We start from the raw sequence: 20,242 nt of genomic DNA, 5'->3' as shown, positions 1-20,242 counted from the left end.
TCCTTCTTCCATCTCCTGTCACTTTAACCTTAGCTTCAGTCTACAAATCTTTACTCATTTTCTAGTTTAGAAATTGGATCTAGATTTTTTTTTTCCCCTCAGAATCCCAGAGAAGACCTAGCAAAACCAGGCTAGAATAGAAGGAGCTAATGCACCCACAATATTTCTACCCTTGCCTCCATACCCTTTCTCTTGTGATCACTAAGCTAGAGTTCTTATTTTGGGGGGGCAGTTCCACTAGGAATTGTCGCAAACTCTATGGAAAAACATGGCACAGATAAAGCAGAGTCTTCTCAATCTATAAGAAGGTTGACCACATCTGTTAGCAAACAACCTCTCCTTAGAACCAGGAAAATAACTTTGTTTTTGTTGTTTCAAGCCAACTCATTATAAATAAACACCTGTCTTTTTGTTTCACTTTCAAATTTAGTTCTACTTTGGGTTTAACTGATGGTAAAAAAAACAAAAAAACAAAAAAACAAAAACAAAAAAAACCCAAAAAACCCCACAGGGGGTCGGCGGGGGGGAGGTGGAAATGGCAAAAACAAACAAAAGATGGTTAAAAAAAAAAAGAAAAACAAAACAACAGTGACAGGGATAGAAAATAGCAGTGGAGTAGGAGGACCCTAGGCTTGTCTTGTCCCATGAATACAACTAGATAACTATCAAATAATCCTTAATACCCCAGAAATCAATCTGAAGTCTGTCAGAACAAACTATACAACTAAAAGTAGATAAGAGGTCACATTGAAGAAGGAAGTGCAAAGATGTGGCTTGGGAGAGAAACAGAAAGTGGCCACTAAAATGAGGAGGGAGCTGCAGTTGTAGAGAAGGATGAGAGACTCGCACACAGGGGAATGCACAGGGAAAACGAATCCCCATAGCAATTGGCTTGGCAAGTGAGAGGGCCTGATTTTTGTGAGTTCTTGCAACCAGTGGGGCTTAAAGCCTGGAGTTTTAAAGGTCAGTGTGCTTGGCTCTGGGAGAACTTGGAGGACATTGGAGCTGCTTTTGGAGAGAAGACAGGGCAAACAGCCTGTGGACATAAATGTGGAAACAGTGGCCTGAAGAGTGCTTGGGACACACAGTAGGAGCTTATTTGCTCATCTTGAGGTATATCCCAGAGAGGCATTATTCAGGGAGAGACCCTTCCAGGAACAAAGGAACTGGCAGGCACCATTTCCCTCCCCCACCCCTCAGCAAGCACAAGGTCAACTGCAGGAACCAGTTCAGCATTGACATTGGCTACCTAGATTGCTTACACCTAGCAGTACTCCCCCATGCTCTGGAAGAATCTCCCTTCCCAGTCATGCTTGCCTCAGTCTCAGCACAGCAGGTCCTCTCCTCCAGAAGACTGATCCAAACCCCTGCCCACACCACATCTCCCAACCCAGGAGTTTTGTGAGGCCTCAGTTCCGGTGGCAGTGGTGATAAGTCTCATTTCACAAGCAGACCTGAGCACACCTAGTTTAAACTTACCACATTCGGGCCAGGGACGAAACATTGCCCACAACAGGCAAAGAGAGGCTCTGCAGATGACTGGACTGAAGGATAAAGCAGCCAGGACACAATAGCAGAGTACATGAAGCACACATTAGAAACACTCCAGGAAGTGCCAGGCCCGGGGGACCAGGAGACACTACACTGCAGGCAGGACCTCTTCTTCAGGAAGCCATTATCTGCAAGAACAGGGGATGTAGCTGACTTTACTAAAAAACGGAAATAGGTGTAGAGATTTAGACGAAAAGAGAAGACAGAGGTATTTGTCCCAGATGAAAGACTAGGACAAGGCCACAGATCTAAGTGAAGCAGATATAAATAACATTCCTGGTGGATAATTCTTTAAAATATTTATTTCTTTATTTTGGAGAGAGAGAGAGTGCACACACATGCACATGAATGGGGGAAGGGACAGAGGAAGAGGGAGAGGGAGAGAAGCAGACTCCCAGTGGAGCATGGAGCCTGACGTGGGGCTTGATCTTATGTCCCTGAGATCATGACCTGAGCCAAAACCAGCAGTCTGAGGGTTAACCCACTGAGCCACCCAGGTGACCTGCCTGATGGAGAATTTAAAGCAATGATCAAAAAGGTATTCACTGGACTTGATAAAAGAGTGGAGAACATCACTGCAACCATTAACACAGAGGTAAGGAATAACAAACATAGAGATAAAGGGCTCAGTAAGTGAAAGGAGAAACATACTTGATGAAATGAACAGCAGAAGAAACAGAGGAATGAATTAATGACCTAGAAGATAGAATAATGGAAAGTAGTCAAACCGAATAAAACAGAGAAAGAAGAACTATGAAAAACAAGAATAGATTTAGGGAACTCAGTGACACCATCAAACTTAATAACATTCAGATTTTAGGAGTCCCTGAAGAAGAGAAGAGAGAAAGGGGGCAGAGAATTTATTTGAAGAAATAAGAGCTGAAAACTTTCCTAATCTGGGGAAGGAAACAGATATCCAGATCCAGGAGGCACAGAGAACCCCCAACAAAACCAACAAAAGGAGGGGCGCCTGTGTGGCTCAGTTGGTTGAATGTCTACCTTCAGCTCAGGTCATGATCTCAGGATCCTAGGAATGAGCCCTGTGTCGGGCTCTCCACTCAGTGGCGAGTCTGCTTCTCCCTCTCCCTCTGTGATCATTCTGGCTTTTGCTGTCTCTCAAATAAATAAATAAAATCTTTTTTTGTTAAATCAACAAAAGCAGATCCACACCAAGACATGTTGCAATTAAAATGGAAAAATGTAGTGATAAAAGAAAAATATTAAAAGCATCAAGACAAAAGTAGACAGTAATTTACAAGGGAAAACCCATAAGGCTAGCAGGATATTTTTAAGCAAAATCTTTCTAAGCTAGAAGGGAGTGGTATGATACATTCAAAGTGCTGAAAGGAAAAAATGTGCAGCCAAGAATTCTTTATCCAGCAAGGATATCATTTAGAATAGAAGGAAAGATAAAGAGTTTCCTAAACAAACAAAAACTAAAAGAGTTCATGACCACTAAACCAGCCCTGAAAGAAGTATTAAAGGGGGTCTTCGAGTGGAAAGGAAAGACCAGAAGTGACAGTATAAAGGTGGGAAACACAAAAGCAGTAAAAATGAATATTTCTGTAGAAAATCAGTAAAGGAATTCACAAAATAAAATGATATAAAATATGACATCATATACCTAAATGTGGGGAGGAGAGGAGAAAAGAATGGGCTCAAACTGAAACAACAATCAATTTAATATGGACTGTATTTTGCTATATGCAGAAGATATTATATAGAAACCCAATGGTAATCACAAATCAAAAACCACTAATAGATATGCAAAGAATAAAGAGGAAAGAATCCAAATATAACACTAAAGAAAACCAGCAAACCATGAAAGAAAGCAAGATCAGAGAAAAATCTTCAGAAACAGCCACAAAACTAATAATAAAATGGCAATAAATACATATCTATCAATAATTACTTTGAATGTAAATAGACTAAATGCTCCAATCAAAAGACACAGGGTGACAGAATGGATAAATACAAGACCCATCTATCTGTTGCCTACAAGAGACTCATATTAGACCTAAAGACACCTGCATATTGAAGGGGGATGAAGAAACATCTACATGCAAAAGGATGTCAAAAGAAAACCAGATTAGCAACACTTAAATCAGACAAAAGAGACTTTAAAACAAAGACTGTAACAAGAGACAAGGACACTATAGAATAATAAAGGGGACAATCCAGCAAGAGGATATAATAATTGTCAATGCTTATGCATCCAACTTGGGAGCCCCCAAATACATAAAACAGTTAATAACAAGCATAAAGGAACTAATCAATAATATACAATAATAGTAGGGGATTTTAACACCCCACTTACATCAATGGACAGATCATCTAAACAGAAAATCAGTAAGGAGACAATGGCTTTGAATGATACACTGGACCAGATGGATTTAACACATTGATATTCAGGACATTCCATCCTAAAACAGCAGAATACACATTATTTGCAAGTGTACATGGAACATTCTCCAAAATAGATCACATATTAGGCCACAAAACAAACCTCAACAAATTCAAAAAGATCAAAGTCATAATACCATGCATCTTTTTTGACCACAACATTATGAAACTTGAAGTCAACCACAAGAAAAAAATCTGGAAAGACCACAAATACATGGAGGTGAATGTGCCACTAAACTTGAATGGGTCAACCAGTAAATAAAAGAAGAAATTAAAAAGTACATGGAAACAAATGAAAATGAAACCAAAACAGTTCGAAACCTTTGAGATGCAGCAAAAGCAGTCCTAAGAGGAACATTTATAGCAATATAGGCCTACCTCAAAAAGCAAGAAAAATGTCAAATAGCCTAACCTTTCACCTAAAAGAGCATCAAACAAAACCTAGAACCAGAAGGAAGAAAATAATAAAGATTAGAGCAGAAATAAATATATAGAAATTAAAAAAAAAACCCCAAAAACTAGAGAAACAGAGCAGATCAATGAAACCGGGAGCTGGTTCTATGAAAAAAATCAATAAAATTGATAAGCCTCTACCAGGCTTTATCAAGAAAAAAAAGAGAAAAGTGTGCCTGGTTGGCTTAACCGACTGTCTTTGGCTTAGGTCATGATTCTGGAGTCCCAGGCTTCCTGCTCAGCAAGGGGTCTGCTTCTCCCTCTGGCCCTCCCCCCTCCCATGCTCTCTCTCTCTCTCACTCTCTCAAATAAATAAACTCTTTAAAAAAAGAAAAAAAAAGAAAGGATCCAAATAAATAAAATCACAAATGATAAAGGAGAAATAACAATAAACTCCACTGAAATAAAACAATTGTTAACAGAATATTATGATACACTATATGCCAACAAATTGGACAACCTAGAAGAAGTGGATACATTCCTAGAAATATGTAGCCTACCGAAATTGAGACAGAAAGAAATAGAAAATTTGAACAAACCAATCACCAGCAAAGAAATTGAATCAGTAATAAAAAAAACTCCCAGCAAACAAAAGTCCAGGACCAGATGGTTTCATAGGCAAATTCTACTAAACATTTAAGGAAGACTTAGTACCTATTCTTTTCAAACTATTCCAAAAAATAAAAAAGGAAGGAGAACTTCCAAATTCATTTATGAGGCCAGAATTACCCTGATACCAAACCAGATAAAGACATCACACACAAAAAAAGAGAACTACAGGCCAATATGTCTGATGAACATAGATGCAAAAATCCTCAACATAATACTAATAAACTGAATCCAACAGTACATTAAAAAATCATTCACCACAATCAAGTGGGATTTATTCCTGGGTTGCAGGTGTGGTTCCATTTTTGTAAGTCAATCAATGTGATACATCACATCAATAAGAGAAGAGTTAAGAATCATATCATTTCCATAGATGCAGAAAAAGCATTTGATGAAGCACATCACTTCGTAATAAAAACCCTCAACAAAGTGGTTTAGAGGGTACACACCCCACATAATAAAGGCCACATATGAAAATCTCACAGCTAACATTGTCCTTAATGAAGAAAAACTGAGAGCTTTTCTCCTAAGGTCAAGAACAAGACAAAGATGTCCACTCTCACCACTTGTATTCAACATAGTACTAGAAGTCCTAGCCACAGCAATCAGACAGCAAGAAGAAATAAAAGGCATCCAGATCGGTAAGGAAGAAGTACAACTTTCACTATTACAGATGACATGACGCCACGTATAGAAAACCTGCAAGACTCCACCAAAAAACTGCTAGAACTGATAAATTAATTCATTAAAGTCATGGATATAAATCAATCTACAGAAATCTCTTGCATTTCTATATGCCGATAATGAAGGAGCAGAAAGGGAAATAAAGAAAACAATCCCGTTTATGATTGTACCCAAAATAGTAGGAAACCTAACCAGAGATGTGAAAAAACTACTCTGAAAACTATTAAAAAAAAAAAAACTGATGAAAGAAATTGATGATGACACAAAGAAATGGGGACATGCTGTGCTCATGGATTGTAAGAGCAAATATTGTTAAAATGTCACACTATTCAAAGCAATCTACACATTTAATGCAATCCCTATCAAAATACCAACAGCACTTTTCACAGAACTGGAACAAACCATCCTAAAATTTGTAAGGAACCACAAAAGACCAAGAAGAGCCAATGCAGTCTTGAAAAAGAAAAGCAAAGCTGGAGGCATTACAGTTCCTGACTTCAAGTTATATTGCAAAGCTGTAGTAATAAAAATGGTATAGTACTGTCATAAAAACAGACACATAAATCAATGGAATAGGATAGAAAATCCAGAAATAAACCCACAGTTATATGGTCAATTAATCTTTAACAAAGCAGGAAAGATTATCCAATGGAAAAAAGACTGTTTATTCAACAAATGGTGTTGGGAAAACTGGACAGCTATATGCAAAGGAATAAACTGGACCATTCTCTTATACCATGCATAAATACAAATTCAAAATGGATTAAAGACCTGAATGTGAGACCTGAAACCATAAAAATCCTGGAAGAGAGCACAGGCAATAATTTTTCTAACATCAGTCATAGCAACTTTTTTTCTAGATAGGTCCCCGGTGGCAAGGGAAACAAAAGCAAAGATAAACTTTGGGACTGTATCAAAATAAAAAGCTTCTGCACAATGAAGGAAACAATCAACAAAACTAAAAGGCAACTTATGGAATGGGAGAAGATATTTGTGAATAACATATCCAATAAAGGGTTAGTATCCAAAACATATAAAGAACTTATAAAACCCAATATCCAAAAAACAAATAATCTAATTTAAAAATGGGCAGAAGACATGAACAGACATTTCTCCAGAGAAGACATCCGGGTGGCCAAAAGATACATGAAAAGATGGTCAACGTCACTCTACATCAGGGAGATGCAAGTCAAAACTACAATGAGAGATCACCTTACACCTGTCAGAATGGCTAAAACCAAAAACATAAGAAATAATAAGTGTTGGTGAGGATGTGGAGAAAAAAGAACCCTCGTGCACTGTTGGTAGGCTGCAAACTGGTATAGACTCTGTGGAAAACAGTATGGAGATTCCTCAGAAAGTCAAAAAAAGAACTACCTCATGATCCAGCAATTGCACTATTGAGCATTTACCCCTAAATACAAAAACACGAATTCAAAGGGATAGATGCAGCCCTATGTTCATTGTATCATTATTTACAATAGCCAAACTATGGAAGCAGCCTAAATGTCAATCAATCGATAAATGGATAAATAAGATGTGGTATATATACAATGGAATATTATTCATCCCCCAAAAGAATGAAATCTTGCCATTTGCAACAACATGGATGGATCTAGAGAGTATTATGCTAAGTGAATTAAGTCATTTAGAGAGAGTCAAATACTATATGATTCACTCATATGTGAAATTTAAGAAATAAAACAAATGAGCAAAGGGGAAAAAGAGAGACAAACCAAGAAACAGGCTCTTAACTATAGAGAACAAACTGACAGTTACCAGAGAGGGAAGAGGGGTGGAGGAATGGGTGAAATTGGGGATCTGGATTAAGGAATATACTTGTCATGATGAGCACTGGGTGATGAAAATAAAAACTTAAATAAAAATAAAATAAAAATAAATCAGTGATGACTTTTTTGTCTCATGACATAGATTAAAATTTTATTTAATAAATTAATGATTGCTTCTCATTAAAGGAGACTGATCTGGTTAAACTCTAGGCTGGACTCTACCTACATTTGCCAATATTCAATTATTTTTTAACTACAAAAAGGGGAATTTCTTGCAGTTCCATGTAACAGGCAAGATTGTGATTTCAGATAAATATGTCTTCAGAGGCTTCCAAGTCTAGAGGACTTGAATATTGAATCTGTACTGACTCAGAGGTGAAGTCTTTCTCCCTTATATCGAGGTGATTGTGTAGTTCACACAAAGGTCACAATCCTAGATTAACAGCTCAACTTTTATGGGTCTACTGAGCATTGGGATTGCGACAGGAGAAGCAAAACCTTCACCCAAAGATATATAACTCTACAACTAACAGCTGTACTTTAAGATATTTTTGTGAAAATGCAGATGGCATTTTATGGGATAATGTATTATTGATGCTGGAGTCAACCTGAAGTATTATTTTATACAAACCTTTCACTTAAAACACAAGAAATATGAAACCTAGACACACCAGAAGCCTCAGGACCAGACGCCGACATGGCAGCTGACAGTGCAAGGTTTCCTACCACAGTGTTCTGCTGATTTTCTAGACCTTTACTCTTTTCTCCTTCAACGGACACTTTGCCTCTACCCAACAGAGGGAATAGGAGGAAGAAGGAGAGGGAAAACGGAGCCTATCTCTTCTTACTTTGTAATAAATACTTTCCATTTCTGGATGGTGGACCAAACATTTGCTACGACCTTCCCCACCAACCCCAAATCTCTCAGAAACATTAGAAAACATGCTTAAAATGAATCTGTACATAGTTGTGCTCCAAAGCCAGAAAACAATTCTCAGTGGGTCATATGCTGTGAGGAATCCCTGAAAGAAAGAAATTAGGTAAAATTAGATTGAGGAGGAAAACCAAAGCCTAGTATGTGCCTGGGAAAGTCCACTTACACTCTGTCGCGTTTCCAATACTATCTCCTCCTGTCCACCCCCTGCTGAATCTGCAGCCCAGCCCCTCCTTCCCCGAAGCCGTCTTTATCTCAGAATATTCTTTACTGGCTTGTCCTACGTCAAGTTGTTCTCAGCCTTTTTCTCATTATCATTCTCCTGAAGTAACTTTTGAAGGCATTTTTTCCTCTTATCACTCCCTCCATAAAATGTTAATGCCATAGACATACCATGTGTCTGTGTATGTACTGTATGTACATCCGTGCTTCCTACATAAAAAGAATAACAACTTTCTGCCCCCGAGAACCAATTGTTGGCCCCTTGGGGGTGATACTGCCCCCTCGAGAATGTGTTTTACATCCCTGAGATCATACAGCTTCTTTTAAGATGCTATGAGGGGTGCTCTCTGACTCCTCTCAAGTCACACAGTGGAAACAACCAATATGTGTGTATGTCTGGGCTGTCAACTCCGAGTGAAGAGTTACATTATCTGAGAACAGAATTTTTTTTCTTTTACACCTTGTTTTATTTCCCCTTTGAGTATGCCCAGGACATGCTTTTCAGAGATGACAATCTCTAAATATTGCAAAGAATGTAGGTATCGGCACAAAAGAAACCCATGGTGTTGGGTAGCCTCTAAGCTGGCCCTCTTGGTATCCATACCCTTGTTCAATCCCTTCTCCTTGAGTGTGGGATATCAGTAAAAGGGCTCTTTCTTCTAGACAGATATTGGAGGTAGGACTAAGTGCTTTACCAAACCCGAAATGAATATCAACACATCAAATCAGAATTAGGTTTCATGTGTTATTGGTATGAGAAGAGTGATAAATTTGATGGAACAAAATGTGACTGGTTCAAATAGAGAAAAGAAACCATACTTGGTTTTCCTTTTTTAGTTGTTTTTTTCTTTAAATTTCACTCTATAAAAAGACTTCATGAATTCTACACCCAATAATTCAAAATTTAATTATTTGGATAGAATTTGGACAGTTCATTATCTTTGTGAGTTTATATATAGATAGATAGGTTTATAGTACACAGTATATAGTATAGGTTGGTATTAGTATTCACATTAGTATATATTAGTACACAGTAAAGATTATATAGATTGTATATATAATATAGATTTTATATATGTATATATATATATATAGTACAGATTATATAATTTATATGAGCTACAGTATAAAAAGATTGCAAGGAGAATGTTTATCAGCATACAAGAACTTTTTTGTTTCCTAAAACTATAGTAGCACCTTGACCTATAAGTAAGTAAAAAACTATATTCCATTTACTTAGGCCGCATTTGTTCAACATAGGCTCAGTTAGACTTCCACAGGGTTCTATTTTTGCCCAGTTCATATCATTTCATATTTTTCACACTCCAGCTTGATTGATTCATTCATCCATCAGATTTGAAAAGATAATAAGACTTTCTTTCTTCTAACTCATACTGTAATTAAGACATTTTATTAATTCAGGATTGTCTCTCTTTTCAGTTACTCTTCAATTAGTGAGTTCTTTCTTTGAGACATTTTTATCTTTCTTGTCTTGGACCTGGGGATATTCCGGTTTGATTGATTTGTTTAGAATGTCTTTCTTTTTCTTTCCTTCTTTTCTTTCTTTCTTTCTTTCTTTCTTTCTTTCTTTCTTTCTTTCTTTCTTTCGACCAGAGTTTTTCTCTGATGAATAAGAAAACAGAAAAAAAATATGGAGATTTTGGTAGATTGGCTCATTTTAAGAAGAAAATATTTCATGTAGCAGAAGTGTGAAAGAAGTCTCATTCATAATCTAATTTAATGAACTAATGCGGCAAAAGTAGTCAGACCATAAAAGAAGGTACAAACTACATCCCACGTCATCCAGATGCAGTGAGTGGGTGAATGTTGTGGAGGAGTACTAATTATGGAGGTGATTTATAACGTGGAGAACGAGTATCTTCTTCGCCATTCACCTGCAGCTACAGTACGGCAGGTGACCAAAGCTTTGAAATTCTGTCCTCTTGAGACTAAAATCTGGCTATACCTCTTAGCTACAAGTTATCTAAACCCTCTCAATGTGTTTTCTCATCTTCGAAATGGAAAGAAATAATACCCTCTTCATACTGTTGTTAAGTTTAAATGAGGTTAATGAGGTAATGCTTGTTTCTTAGCCTGGGGCCTGATACATTGTAAATGTGTGACGAATGGCCAGGTTATTATGTGAATGGTGAATTTGATCTCTGTTTCTAATAGAGAGGTGACCTTTCAGGTATCAATTACTGAAACATAAGTTGAAGAATTCAATGATGGAAACATAAATTAGAGAAATGAACTATTCTATTTTTGCTGCTCTCCTCAATGCATTAGTTTTACATCTTACAGAATTTCCCTTCTTATGGGTCAAAAATGGTCAAATATTGGTTCATATTGTCCAATCTAAGGATAACTTTATATTTAGAAGGTTATACTCAGCTTAATCCTACAAACTGTGGAAAATCTCAAGGACAAAATAAGTTGATGATGGTCCCCTCTGCAAGCCTATTAACACACTTGTATGTGTTTTTTTCAGGGCAAGAATAAGCACAAACTTCAAATATTCATTTAATTATCTTTCCATCCTAATAACGTGGTAGCCTGAACCTGATACAGGGATAGGGCCCATTGTCTAATGTGCCTATTTAGACATTTGAGGTTGAAACTTCAGTTAATATCCTGACAGCTGTCCATGGATATGTTTTAATCATTTTCACTATAATTGATCTAAATGTTTGATTCCATTTTTATAGAGACATTTAAAAACCTTCCTCATTAATTGATCGCCTCATTGTTCCACTCATTCTCAAGGCCATCATGACAAAATTCAGGCCAGTGAGGCTGAAAGATGGTTTTCTGTGTTTGGTTGAAGCTTTCTTTGTTTGGTTTTTAAGTTTCAAGTCCTCAGACTTTGTTGTCTAAACAAATCAATCGAATCTGTCTTTGTCTCCAGCCCTGCAGGTCCCTAAACGTAGAAGCCCGCGTATATGGATAGAGCATTGGAACAGCAAGCAGAAATTTTGGTTTTCAGGATTCCAGACGCCACAGCAGCTAATCTGGACATCGCCTCAGGTAAGGGGGAGTTAGAGTATTACTGTCCTAAAGACCACTTTTTTCTGCTCTTATTAGCTACTGAATGCTTAACCTTGAACACTCACAAAACTTCATGAAAATGTGTTCTATTTTTAAAATATTTTACCAATGAGGGAGATTAAGCTCAAAGAAGCAACTCACTCAAGTTCCCACATAGCCTATCAACCCTAGGCTGAGTCTAGGGCCTTGGTTCTTGACCAGGGATGACTTTATTCCCCCTTCCAGGGGGACACTCTCTGGAGACAATTTTGATTCCACAACTAGGGGAGGGGGGCTACTGCTGACTAGTGGGTAGCAGTTGCGAAACATCCTCTAATGTACAAGAGAGGCCCCCTAAGCAATTACCTGGACCAAAATGTCAAGATTGCCAAAGTTGAGAAACCCTGGCCTGCAGTCTCCAGAGCTATCCCAACAGAATTTTCTACAATGGTGGAAATGTTCTACTAAGTACATGAAATGTGATTAGTGGGACTGAGGGACTAGTGTTCATTTAAGTTTAAATAATTTAAATTTAAATAGCCACACATATCTAGTGGTTCTTCTATTGGACCACATAGGTTCTTGCTTCCTGTACTACTGCTTCTTCACCTGTAGAATGTCATATCATAATTTTTTTAGGGTGGTTATGAGAATTAAGTGAGATAAGTAAGTGTGTAATAGGATACTAGCTGGTGGTTTAGGAATTAATAAACCCACATATACACGGTAATTACACTGTTAAGATTTGCATATATATGACATTTTTACATATGTATACACACACAAACGAATGAAACAATTTCCAAAGAATGGCCTCAAATGTAACTACATGTTGAGATAGTCCATACACTTCTAAAGTGCACCTACATGAAGGCTTCATTTCTGCTGAATCCCTGTGTCACTTCTGGTAGCTGCCATGGATGCTGGGAGCTCAAATATTAGAGACTCCTTTTACCAGATCAATGAATCCCTAAATTTTAATAACTAAATTAAGGTATAATTATTAATAGGATTCCCCACCATACCACCACCCCCAAGGACAGGTTTCCTTAAATATCAGTACCCCAGTGTTGATAATAGGGTTTGATCTTAGAAAGTAAAATTCATGAAGTTTTTTGGAAGCATGTCTTTTAGCCTGAAGACCTAGTCCACTCTTGCTGTTTGAAGGCGCCTCTGGAAGACAGGCAGAATGGTCCACCAAGACTCTGTTTGGATGAAGACTCAAGGGGCTTGGTGGGTGCACAAATGACCTACACTTTGAGGCTGTTAGCTAGGGCTGGTCTCAGATTTCTATGCAGCTGGGAAATAAGGTCAGCCCTTAAATGTCAGGTTTTGCACTTGCTTGTAAAGTGTCTGTGTGCATGAACTTGATACTGGACTGAGGACTAGTTAGATTCTTCTTCCATCAACATTCTGACTTGCAGCTTAATTCTGTTTGGAACAGGGTCTGAACTCAAAGGAAAGGAGGTTGGGACCAAAGAACAGAATAAAAATAAACAGGATCACAGCCTTTCCTTTCCTCTCTTACTTTGGGTTTCTGGTTAAATATCACATCCCTAGAGAGGCCTAATCCAACCAGCATACATACAGATTTCTCACCTTACTCTTGTCTTTTTATCTTATCACATTAATTTTTCTCAAAGCACTTTTGGGAATTAGCAATTATATATTGAATAATTACCTACTTAGTTTCTCTATCTTTCTCATTAGACTATGAGCTCTAGGAGAGGAGAGATCATCTCTGTCTTTCTTACCCATAGTATCTTCATAATCCAGCGTCATGGCTAACACATAATAGGTGTTCAATATATATTGTTGGGTGAGTGGGTACATGAAACAAAATTGAGTTTAAATACCATGGATTACTCTTCTGGTGGGTATAAGATGTAAAAAGCAGGCAAAAGTTATTTTTTTCATATTCCTGGGAATGAATACTCCTAATTTGTGATACTTTTCCTGGATCTGAGAGAACTTTGATTCAGAAGGCTTTTCCAAAGAGTATTTGTCCCATTTCTTTGATTTCAGGATTCAGGCACAAGGCCTTCAGGGATGAGGCTTCCAGGGAGAGAATTATGTGAGCATTTACATGAGAAATGTAAAGGCCAGGCCCAAGGTCCACATAGCATTGCTTCCTCAGGATTCCACTTCCGACAAGGACAAAAGAGAGTGTAGTAGTTGCCAGCCATGATGTTGCCCCCAAATGTCCCTATTTGAGTCCCCTTAAATGTAGAGTTGCTGAGACTTTCTTCCTTCCCACAAACACTAACAATGAGCTTACTCTGCACTCTGGGCCACGAGTCAGGGCTGATTTACACAGAAAGAAGAATACCAAGGTGATGTAGCTTAGGCTTACACTTTTAAATCCTACAAATATGAGTTCATAAGTGTAGCCACTTATTGGTGACCTCGTGCAAGTTAAACATCTTCCCTGAGCCTGTGATCCCTCATCTATAACTGGGATAATCATAGCGCATATCTTATACCATTGTGATGAACTTTAGAGGAGATACCCTTGCTAAAGCATTTAGCAGAGTGCCTGGCACTTAGAAAGTACCCAATAAATGTTAACCACATGTGGTGATTTTAAAAATTTGGCTCCAGATTCCTTGACACTCCTCAGGTTATGGTTTCTCTTCAATCTGGATGTGCTCATGGCTGCTTTAATCCATAGAGTACAGTAGGTAACACTTGTGTCTTCCGAAGCTAGGTCAAAAAGATATCAGCCTCCACCTCATTCACTGGGCCACTGACCCACCTTAGAAGTCCCACTTTTCTGAAGTCACCAGGCTGAGAAGGGCACATGGAAGTGCTTTGGCCAACAGCCCCATTTAATTATGGCCTACCAGTCACCCCCAATGGTGGTGGCCATCCTTCTTGGAAGAAGACCTTCCAGCCTCAGGGGTTCATTGCCCCATGTGTTCTAGTCACCTCCAGGGGAGGCCCAGACATGAGAAAGCAGACCTAAGCCATCCCACTTATGCCCTCCCAAAATTCTTGATTCATAGATTTCTAAGAGCACAGTACAAGGGAGGTTGTTTCAAACAACTAAGTTTTAGGGTAATTTTGGAATAACATAGCAACAGGTTATGAAACACCACAATTAGTATTCATGTCAGTTACTAAAAAGGATTGTGATAATTATTAACATTAATCCCAATTCAATAATAATCATTAATAATTATTTTCCATAATCGAGCAGATAGTTGTCATTCTTGCCATCTTGTATACATTCACCCGTCTTCTGGTAATAGCCCTCTGAGAGAAGCCAGGAACTACTATATCTTTTCTTTGAGGCTTTGCTCATGCTGTCTCCTCCTCCAAGAACACCTTCCCTCAGTCCAGTCTTCTTGTGGCTCATTCTTTCTCATCCTTTAACATTTCAGCTCAGGTCCAGAGAGCCCACCCCTGATACTGGGTCAGACTTCTTCTGTGATCCTGCAAAGGCCTCAGAGTCTCTCTTTGCATGTTACACACTGCACTTGCTACATTATATTATAAATTTCCATGAGCTCCTTGAAGGACACCACTGCCTTATTAAACTTCATCTCTCCAAGGCCTGCCATTTGTACAGGAAAGACAGTTTCTGGTCCAGGTTTAACCACAGGCTCTGGACTCAGACTTCCTGAGTCTGAAGCCGGGCTCTGCCAGCTACCAGCTGTGTGATCTTCCCGACTGCCTTAAAGTGCGTGTGTCTCATGTGTGCAAGGTGCTTCATGGATCCTGCCTCACTCATAAAGTTCCTTACAATTTAAAGATGAAAAGATTTAAGGAAATAGATCAGTCCTGGATATAAAGTCAGTCTTCAGTTAATTACTATTTATTGATTACAAAAATATTACTTATTGGTTTGGGTCCATACAGAGGGGCAGCCCTGCTATCTCATTCTGGCTTGGTTCGTAGTTTCCCCCTCCTAAATAATTCATCTACTTTATTTATTTATTTATTTATTTATTTATTTATTTATTTATTTATTTTTAAAGATTTTATTTATTTATTCGACAGAGATAGAGACAGCCAGCGAGAGAGGGAACACAAGCAGGGGGAGTGGGAGAAGAAGAAGCAGGCTCATAGCAGAGGAGCCTGATGTGGGGCTCGATCCCACAACGCCGGGATCACGCCCTGAGCCGAAGGCAGATGCTCAACCGCTGTGCTACCCAGGCGCCCCTATTTATTTATTTTTAAGATTTATTTATTTGAGAGCGAGAGCTAGAGGGCGAGTGAGCAGGGGGAGGGGCAGAGGGAGAGGGATTGACAGAATCTCAAATAGACTCCCCACTGAGCACACAGCCCAACTTTGGAGTTCGATCTCAAGACCCTGAGATCAGGACCTGAGCCAAAACCAAGAATTGGATAGTCAACCAACTGAGCCACCCAGGCGCCCAGTCACCTGCTTTATTTTTGTTTGTTAGTTTGGGTGTTTGTTTAGCCTGGGATCTACCAGTAATTCCTAAATCTAGCCATGTACGCTAGACTCATCTTGGGGAATTGGTTACAAAAACTCAGGCAGTCCTTTGGGAACTTGCAACTTTAGCAAGGTTACTAGGCGATTGAGTCCACGAAGGTGGCCCAGGTACTGGGCCAGCATTTAGGAACACTGACCTAGGATTTCTATTCAATTTTAATTTTACTGCTTTACCTTCTAACTCCATTTCTCAAGAGAGCAACTGATATACATAACTTTCCCTTCAAGCAGCATATTAAAATCTTTTAAAACAAACATCCAAATGCCATTTCAATCTCTTTACCAAATGCTCTTTTCTCACCTCATTTTGTTCCCTTCATTGGCAGTTAGCATCTGACCCGGTCCTTGTTCACCAAAGGAGCTGACCATTTGTAGTCAAAGGATGAGCAGCTGATGGCTTCTCGGAGGGGAGGGAAGTTGCAAATCCGGGTGAAAAATGAAGCTGTTCTCTAAAAGAGCCACTTTCTTTGGCATGTTTGTGCCTTCTCTACCAGACGGGGGAAAACTGAGGCTTATTCATTAGGGAATGAATAAATGGTCCAAGAATCACTCTGGAGTCAGAAGCTAATCGTCTTTGTCAAGTGGAGCCTGCTTTTCCCTATTTCATGTTTATTTGTGAATGTCACAGCATGTATTCCTAAAACACCATTCCTGGTGGGAGAAGACCTATAATTCTGTATTATATTATATCACCTTATCTCAGGATAAATTTCAGATAGAGAGGGGATAGCAGAAAGTCGGTACTTAGAACACACCTGCGAGGCCCTTTCAATAGTGCTTTGTGAATGAATTGCCCTTTATCTGTCTCCCCAGTGATACTATCACAGCTTAACTGGCACTCACACAGCTGTTCACAGCTGCACACAAGATGCTAGCAAGAGCACAATGTCAACCATTTGTCCTCATGTGGTGCAGTTTAATTTATTTCCTTTGAGGACCGAGTCTGCTATTGTGCTCTAGCGAGAATCTAATCAGCAACTCTAAAAGACATTCAGGGGTCAGATTTAAGGAACGAGATGAGTTTCCATGTATGATTCGTCTCTCGGCTATCTACCCCTGCCCCTCGAAACATATCCAGTTGAGAACCGATCCTGACGGTGAGGTATTTTTAATAGACCTTGAGCAGGAAGTGAACTGAGGCAGAACAAATGTTCTTATTATTTGAGGGAGAACCATGGCCACACTCCACTTCTCAGCTGGGTCAGCTGATGCCAGGATCCTCTTCACAAGTCAGTTCAATGCAATGTGACAAAAGAAATTTATTGAGCACCTACTGCATGCCAAGCAAATGTGCAGGGCCAAAAAAGGAAATAAAAAGGTTTCATTTCTTTAGAATGTAAGCCTCATGTCTTGCTCCTAAATGCCTTTAAGATTCTGAGCCTCTATCTGACATCAGTGGGAAATGTCACCTGATTCATTAGCAACTCAAGGGCAGGAGAGGGTAAAATTAGTTACTAAAAAAACTAAAAATTACTAAAGCCACGCAAATTTGCCTGAAATTTTGGACAAGTGCATCTAAGTACTTGGCAACAAAACACACCCAAGTTTACTTTGTACCCCTTATTGGGTTTGATTTTGTGACAGTAAGTATGTATTGCTTTTATAAATGGGAAAAAAGAATTCATACGGATATAAGGAAAATACGTTTATATGTTAAAAGATAAAGGCCGTGTTTCTAAAATGAAAGCTTTGAGATTAGAAGGAAATGAACCAAAATATTCAAAAGCAAATGCCTCTGAGTGAAACTGCAAGTAGTTTTATTCTACTTTTTAAAAGCTGAGCAAGAAAAATGAGGGACAAGGTATATTAGAGCATGGAAGTACATGGAAATAAAGAATGAGGTTGGTATCCAAATTGAATGAGTTATTCCTATGAGATCAGTGTAAGTAGTATAATACTTATAATATTTAATTTGCTAAGATTCCCATTTTTTTTCTAGCTTTTTTTTAGCTGTCAGAGAAGTAAACAGGGATGGAAGGAAAATCGTCTTCAAGTATGCCTAAATTCAGAAACCTATATTTTCTGAGGATTTTTTTATTCTGAAACCAAAGGTAGAGATTTGTATGATGGAACAGAGGTAACACTGGAAAAGAAACAGGAATAAATCAAATTTGGCCTTCTGAATATAGCTTTTTGAAAACCTTATAACTAAATGAATGCATGACAAATATATAATTATCTAATATACTAAAAAAAGTTAATAATTCATTAGAGACGGTAGGAGACATTGGGAAATGTATGACAATTCATTCCAAAGTTGCCAATGTTTCACCTGCATTTTCAGAACTATTACTATATAAACCTTGTTGCTAGCTGCCCAGACCAATGGAAGTATGGAACCCCTTAGCTACAAACTAGAAAGAGTGAAAAAAGGAGCCTACAAAAATGTGGCAGACCAGAAAGACACTAAATTTTGCACAAAGCATCAATTTCAACATCTAATTAGTGGCCCCTGGAGACTAGTTTTTCAATTAGAGATTGACTTCAATACCAGAGGCCTGGAAATGAATTGATAAATGTGATTCCACCTACCTTTTTTGCTTGAGGGTTCAAGCTACAAAGAAATGCAACAAGAAAATAAAAATCTATGACAAGTGAGAGAATCCTAGATAGGCCAAAAAGAAAGAAAGAATTTGGATTCTAAAACCTATGAACGGAGTTTTAAAGACCCCAGCAGACAATGGTTAAAAGCGGAAAACACTCTCTGATGCATAAAGAACTCCAGGATATTCAGAGTAGGCCCTAGACTTTCTAGGTACTGGTCTGGCTCCAAGATCATCACACAGAATGACTAAATATCATTGTTGATACAGCAGAATAGTATACTGGAGTCTTGTTTTGGTTTTTCCCTGACTTTTTCCTGCTCTATTAAAAAAGGTAGGTGTGGCACCTGGGTGGCTGAGTGGGTTAAGTGTCCAACTCTTGGTTTCAGCTCAGGTCATGATCTCAGGGTCCTGGGATTGGGCCCTGCGTCAGGCTCTGTGCTCATCGGGCAGTCTGCTGGAGATTCTCTCTCTCCCTTCCCCTCTGCCCCTCCCCCACTCACGTTCACTCTCTCTGAATAAATAAATGAATAAATAAAATATTTTAAAAGTAATAAAATAAAATAAGGTAGGCAGGCCTCTGTGTCCTCTTGTTCCGGAGGATTTAGACAGAGCAGAAAACAAAATCACCTTTAAAAAACACCCTTGCTGCTTGGCTTTTTCCCCAAAAGTCTACTTATTGATGTGGCCGCTGTTTTGGGGGGTCTCCACTACTCATAACTGAACCTAATCCTAACTGACATTGAAATTACTTCCAACCTGAATAAGTGGTGGTTAGGAGTATAATTTAATTTGATTATAGAGAAATAATGTGATATTATCTTTGCACACCAGAGTTTGAAATCTCTGTCTCTGTCTCTCTGTCTCTCTCTCTCTCTCATATGTATGTATATGTGTGTATTCTAAAATTTTGTGTGCATATTAATCACCCAAAGGGCTTATTAAAATAAAGATTGTTGGATCCTACCCCAGAATTTCTAATGTAGTAGGTCTGGAGTAGAACCAAGAATTGCATTTCTAACAAGTTCTCTAGTGATGATGATACTGCGGGTCTGGGGCTGTTACTTCTGAGAACCAGTCTCTCGAACTATCTAAGGTAAAGGACAAGCTTTATTTATTTATTTTTTAATATTTACTCTGTCCTGGACTGATGCTCTTATAAAATGCAATAAAAATAAATTACTAGAGAAATGAAATACTAAAAATGTATACAAATACAAGCCCTGTTTTAAAAACTTAGATTAACATGTGCACAGACACAAAATTTCTCTGCACATTATTATCCAAGTCTCCAAATGCTGACTCACAATGTCTATACTTACCTCCTTGTGAACTGGTTCGAGGAAGTTCCCTAACAAAGCTGATCCGTGGCCCACTATAGCACTTCTGGCTTGACTGAGTAGCATTGGTCTGGGAGCCCTAAGGAGGTTTCCTATGTGAGAAATTCCTGTAATAGAATCCAAAGACCCCAAGCCTAGGCCAGAATCTCCTACCGGGCCAGTAATGGTTAACAGTCCTTTCTCTTGGCCATCTTTATATAAGGGGGAGATGATTCGTTTCAGGG

At 38.5% G+C, this 20,242-nt stretch overlaps 1 long non-coding RNA gene across 1 annotated transcript in view; it reads left to right on the top strand.

Moving 5' to 3' along the window:
- The window catches only part of LOC123001176 (uncharacterized), a 391,628-nt gene that overhangs the window by 274,271 nt on the left and 97,115 nt on the right, over window positions 1–20,242 (top strand). Inside the window, exon 4 of the long non-coding RNA XR_006409805.3 lies at window positions 11,555–11,673. This is a non-coding gene — a long non-coding RNA (uncharacterized LOC123001176). The remainder of the gene's footprint in view (window positions 1–11,554; window positions 11,674–20,242) is intronic.

This window comes from Ursus arctos, unplaced genomic scaffold (assembly GCF_023065955.2).
Source record: "Ursus arctos isolate Adak ecotype North America unplaced genomic scaffold, UrsArc2.0 scaffold_14, whole genome shotgun sequence".
In the NCBI taxonomy this organism is placed as follows: domain Eukaryota; kingdom Metazoa; phylum Chordata; class Mammalia; order Carnivora; family Ursidae; genus Ursus; species Ursus arctos.
This window is presented reverse-complemented; position numbering and strand designations above follow the sequence as displayed.